The sequence below is a fragment of the Orycteropus afer genome, unplaced genomic scaffold, assembly GCF_000298275.1.
Source record: "Orycteropus afer afer isolate SDZICR_OR568_19922 unplaced genomic scaffold, OryAfe1.0 scaffold00005, whole genome shotgun sequence".
In the NCBI taxonomy this organism is placed as follows: domain Eukaryota; kingdom Metazoa; phylum Chordata; class Mammalia; order Tubulidentata; family Orycteropodidae; genus Orycteropus; species Orycteropus afer.
The window spans coordinates 29,449,748-29,455,896 of NW_006921592.1; positions in this window are offsets into that span (position 1 = coordinate 29,449,748).

Consider the following 6,149-nt stretch of genomic DNA (forward strand, 5'->3'; position numbering starts at 1 on the left):
ATGCTACCAGAGCTCCCTCACCTCTATATTGTTGTTGTTGTTGTTATGTGCCGTCGAGTCAAACCCGACTCATAGTGACCCCTCCTTGGGTTTCCGAGGCGGTATCACTATGGAAGTAGGATTGCCCAACCTTCCTTCTGAGGAGTGGCTGGTGGGTTTGAACCGCCAGCTGTCTGGTTAGCAGGCAAGTGTGTTAGCCACTATGCTACCAGAGCTCCTCACCTCTATATAGTCATCAAAAATAAAAATTTATTTGAATTAAAGTAAAACTATTAAGACTACAGTACATTTTTAAAGAAGAGGGCCACTAATAAAGAGGAGTGTAAGCAGCTGAAGGAAATCAGCACCATGTTGCTTATTGTTCAAATAGCCATTGTGACATTCATTGTTCAGGTTATTTACTTATTTATTTTAAAAATGATTTGGGCATAACTTCTTAATTCAATTTAGGGACAAGAACTTAAATGCTCATACTTGGGCAATCAATTCCTGTAGTGATACTGCTTCGGAAACCCAAGGAAGGGTTCCTATGAGTCGGATTTGACTAGAAGGCAGTGAGTTTAGCTTGGTTTATTTAAAATCTAATTTGTTTTCCTCACTAAATTAATCTGCCTATGCCTTGCTTCCCATTTCTTGCTAACTTTATTGTTTAAATTTTCTTGTTTTATTTTAGCTTTATATTCTGCACGCAATGATTTCAGTTAAGAGTAATCATATTGAGGTTAGGATTGCAGTCAAGGTATTTTGCTTTTTGAATATGTAATAGCTTGAGTAGTTTTGTGACATAATGAGGTTTGGATTAGTTTGGGAAGATCTAAGTCATTAAACATAATGAAAAAATTCCCACCTATCTTGCTTTATTTAGTATTAGTTTCTTGACTTTTATAGCTGCAGGCCTGTCAAAGCCTGAACCATATTTTATAGACATATTTTGAGGGCTCTGTGGGAGCATTGCTGCCTGGGCCCTCTAGGCAAAAAGCCACCACATAATGAAGCCTTTTCTTTGTGGTCACTAGACTGGTTCAAAGTTAGCTGAAGCCAGTAGACCCAAAGTTATAAATAAGATGAAAAACTATGAGAAGGTAAATGCTATGTCTGTCATAAAAGATGGTGATTATATAATTTGAGAGGACTGATATGTGAGTTCAGGCCATCCCCTGAATGACTGGCTCTTCTGATTCACAACCACAGCTATCCTCTTGGTAACAGCCATGACTCTCCTCTCATGCTCTTTCTACCACCTTTTAACACTTGTTTATCACTTGATTGACCCTGAGCCTTGTGCATCTAGGATAATTCCAAAGGTTTTGTGTTTTTTTTTTTTTTAAAAAAAAAGAACTCAGAGCATTCTGCAGAGCAGCAGGGTAACTCAGATCTCCTGACAGAAGTTTGACTGAGGTTAACCACTTCTTGCTTAAGACCAACAAGAGACTCTTTATGCTTGTATTTCCTGTGTCAATGGAATCTTATTTATAATTAGCATTTTTTGGAAGCTTCTCTCCACACCCCCCAAGTCAGTAACCCCCTGTTCCTTTTCCTCCATGAACTTGACACTCACTTAAATTGGTGATTTGAACCAAGATAATCAACACACCTGTTTTAATGGGATGACTTCCAGGAACAGATGGTATGCTGCAATACATGGATTCATGGGGCAAACTCGTTGTCATGGAAGTTCATTTGGCATTCTGTAAGGGAATGCCTTACAGGTGAATGCCGACATCCTTTGTTGATCAAGTGGTGAACAAAGCCTTAGTAGTTAGCCAAACCGATTCCACAGCCTTGCATGAGTTCATTCAATTTGTTTATTAAGCTCCTACTATATACATAGTACATATTCAAGGAGCTCTGGTGCCACTGTGGGTAAGGCATTTGGCTGCTAAGCAGAAAGTGGTTCAAACTCACCAACTGCTCCGCATGAGGAAGATGAGGCAATCTACTTCTGTAAAGATTTACAGCCTTGGAAATCCTGTGGGGGTCGCTGTGACTCGGAATCAACTCAATGGCAGTGTTTTTTTTTTTTTTTTATTGTATATACATAAAGTTGTTCTAGTGGCCCAGTGGTTAAGCTCTTGGCTGCTAACCAAAAGACTGGCGGTTCAAACCCATCAGTGGCTCTGTGGGAGAAAGGCCAAGGAAACTCTATGGGCAGTTCTACTCTAGCCTACAGATTCATTATGAGTGGGAATTGATTCGATGGCATATACAGCAATAGTATGTACTCAGCAGGAGTCCCTGGGTGGCACAAAGGTTAAGGCCTCAGATATTAACTGAGAAGGTTGGTGGTTCAAACCCATCCAGAGGTGTTGTGGAAATGCAACTTGGAGATCTATTTCTGACAAATCAGGCATTGAAAACTATATGGAACACTGTTCTACTCTGCCACACATGGGGTCACCTAAATGGCAACTGTTGTTTTAATGTGTTCACTATTGTGCTGGGTTTTGTGGGGTAGGGAGGAGTATAAGATACAACGTGTGTCCTCTTAGAGATTCCAGATTAAATAGGGCAATGTTTCAGGTACAACTATTAAAAAGTCTTGCAAACTCAAATGCCTTCTGGCCAAGCAGGACATGTGACAATCAGAAGCAGTGGGGTTTGAAATAATGTTGAGTGGCAGGGACTGGAGTAAAATGGAGAATGTAACTCTCTCCTGCTCCTCCCAACCCCAACCAAAACCCACAGCCATCAAGTTAATTTAGACTTATAGCGGCCCCTTAGGACAGAGTAGAACTGCCTCATAGGGTTTCCAAGGCTGTAAATCTTTATAGAAGCAGTCTACCTCATCTTTCTCCCAGGGAGCAGCTGGTGAGTTTCAACTACTGACCTTTTTGATTAGCAGCCAAATGGTTTAACCACTATGCCCCCAGAGCTCCCTATATCCCCCATAGACATTCTAATTCTGTAAATCCAAAATAACAAGAGGCTCTGTGTGGCCATATAAAGCTGATCTGAATTGGGATCATGACCATAGCTACTCCTGTTTAATACTATGAAATAATGATATTAATTTACAGTAAGGTTTGTGGAACTCAATTTCATTATTTTATAATCAAGGCTCGTATTGATATATTTTAAAAAAATATCTGTTTATCTATCAGGATACTATCCCTTCTCTAGATTCCATGAGGCAACAAGCAATGGAGTCTTGAGACTAGGAACCAGGAGTTTATTTTTGGTATTAAGGCACAGGAAGGCTAGATGGGGAAGAAATTTGAGAGCAGAGAAGATATTGGAGAGGGTATAGTGAAGGAAAGGTCTCAGAGTGGCATAAATGGTTTGCACTAAGGCATTTGACTGCTAACCAGAAAGTTGGCTGTTCAAACCCACTAGCCGCTCTTCAGAAGTAAGGCTGGGCAATCTACATCCAAAGTGATACCACCTCGGAAACCCAAGGAAGGATTGCTATGAGTCGGATTTGACTTGACGGCAGTGGGTTTTTACTAACCTAAAGGTTGCCTGTTTGAACCCACCCAGTAGTGCCATGAAAGAATGACCTGGTGACCTGCTTCCGTAAAGATTAAAGTCAAGAAAACCCTATGAAGCAGTCTACTCTGTAACATGTGGGGTCACAATGAGTCAGAATCAACTCCACAGCAGAGGGTTCGGTTTTTCATAGTGAAGGATGTGTGTATGGAGAAGAAGGAAATGCCTTCTGGGCATAGCTTCTAAAGTCGCTTAAATATTGTTGTGCTGTTGTTAGGTGCCGTGGAGTCAATTCCGACTCATAGTGACCCTATGTATAGCAGAACGAAACACTGCCTGGTCCTCTGCTATCCTCACAATCCTTGCTGTACTTGAGCCATTGTCGCAGCCACTGCATCAATCCATCTCGCTGAGGTTCTTAAATATTAGGTCTAGTATTTTAGAGTTTATACTCTAGACAATAAGAAGTCATTAGAGTTCTGGGGTGGGAAAGCAGAGTGTTAATCTGAAGGTGGTCAGGTTCAGGATGGTTTGGAAGTGGGTAGAGGCTGGCAGCAGGGAGACTCTGATATACCAATAGTCTGAAAATTAGGAGAAGAGACCACACTAGGTGGGAGGTCAGAGAGGAAAAAAAGAGCCAGTTAAACATCATGAAGAAATCCTGATGCAATTTATTTTAATGGTTGTTTAAAGCCTACAGGGGTTGGGGGTGGGGAGTCTAGCTCATTTAAGAAAGAAACAAGTTAGCTGGCCTGGGCTGAACTGCAAAGAGAAGTTGAACTATTTAATCATTGGGAAGGAAGTATTGATTGGGAAAATAATTACCCTGCAGACATAAGGACACAGTGTCCTTCATTTTGTAGATTCATATTCTTTATGACATGAAGTGGGATGAACTCAAGGACTAAGAGAACAAAACAGGAGGCCAAGTAAAATTTGGGGGGGGAGGAGTTTTTAAATGGCATCCTTTTTGTAGGGGAAAATCAAACCCATGGCCCTCCAGACTCCTAGTTGATTCCAACTCATATGACCCTGTAGGACAACTCTGTCCTACATGGGTTTACCCCCATGGGTTTTCAAGGTTGTAAGTCTTTATGGAAGCAGACTGCCTCATCTTTCTCCTGTGGAGCTGCTGATGGGTTTGAACCGCCAACATTTTGGTTAGCAGCTGAATGTCTCAACACTGCTCTACCAGAGCTTCTTTGGCAGGTGAAATAGGGTAGGAAAGACTCAGAACTACTGGTGAATGGGTGCCCTCAGGCAGACTGGGTGCTGCAGAGACAGTGGAGGTTTTCTCCTGGTTTTAGTTTTTGAGTTTGCTCCCTCTAACTCTTGTTTCTGTGGTGAGCCCTCATTGTTGTAGATAGAATTTAGGGGATTATCACAGTACTCACTGTTTATTTAAAATTACATGGGAAGAGAAAACGCAGACTATACTATCACCAGTTATTCCTGCCTGAACAGTGGTTGTGTCCTGGGCCACCCCCTTTACAAAGAGCAGTATTCTACACTCCAGGACACAACCTAAAGTCCAGAGCAGAGGAGTTCGAACGAACAGACTCAACCTCTACAGACCTGCCTTGCACACTCAAACCTCAGGGTCAAAAGAGGGAGGGAATTGTTACAGTCCTGCACTGTAGGGGAAACAGTGGCAATTTTGAAAACATAATACCCAATATAGGGAAGAGAGACTACATAGAAATTTATAGGGCTGATTCTGGAAAAGTTCCCTTTAGAAAGATGGTGGAAAGGCCAAAGGGAATTGTCCAATAGAAGTGGGAAATGGGGATATGAAGTTTGGCTTAGAGGTCAGGGTGGGAATGGTCAGTGGTAGCTCTAAACCAAAAAGCCAAACTCACTGCCATTGAGTCGATTCTAATTCATAGCGACCCTCTTTGGGTTTCTGAGGTGGTCAATCTTTATGGAAGTAGACTGCTCAATCATCATTATGTGGAGCGGCTGGTGGGTTTGAACTGCCAACCTTCTGGTTAGTAGTAAAATGCCTTAGGCACCGCATCACCAGAACTCTAGATTTCACAAATACAGTCATACCGTGGAGATATATTATGGGTGTGGTTCCAGAATACCGTAATAAAGTGAGTCAAACAGATTTTTTGGTTCCCCAGTTATAAGAAGGGTGTGGTGGTGGAGGCTTACCTCATCTAACTTCACAAGGTGGGGAGGACAATCAAAATCAATAGCCCAGGGCTGATTCCTATGAGGCATAAGTCAGACGTTCTTCCACCCTCCAACCTTTTTACCAATACTGACACCAATCGTCCCTCCCACAGCACTCTCACCTTCTCTACTAGGTTTGATGATCCCTTGCAATGGCCACATAGAACTCACACACAAAGCTCACAATCATGGGGTTTATTAGGGAAGTAACAGGTTACAGTTCAGGATCTGGAACAACTCAGGATATAGTTATTTGATCAGGACAGCCTCTTCTCAGCAGTGCCTCTCTCTAGCCCTTGGCTCCTTGGCTTCCATGGCCTCTTGGCCTCTATTCTGCTTGGTCAAGTGTTACAAAGCTCTTAGCTCTGCAAGTAAGTCTTGGTCCAAAGGCACTCAGCTTTCTCACTCCGCGGGTTCAGAAGCTCACTGTGTTATCTGCAACTGGCTCTGCTGCCGCCTATCCTCTGCTGCTGCTGCTTGCCATCTCTTGCTGTCTCAGCAAGGTGTCACAGCTCTCTCTCTCTGCCTTCTGGGTTAAAGAGGTT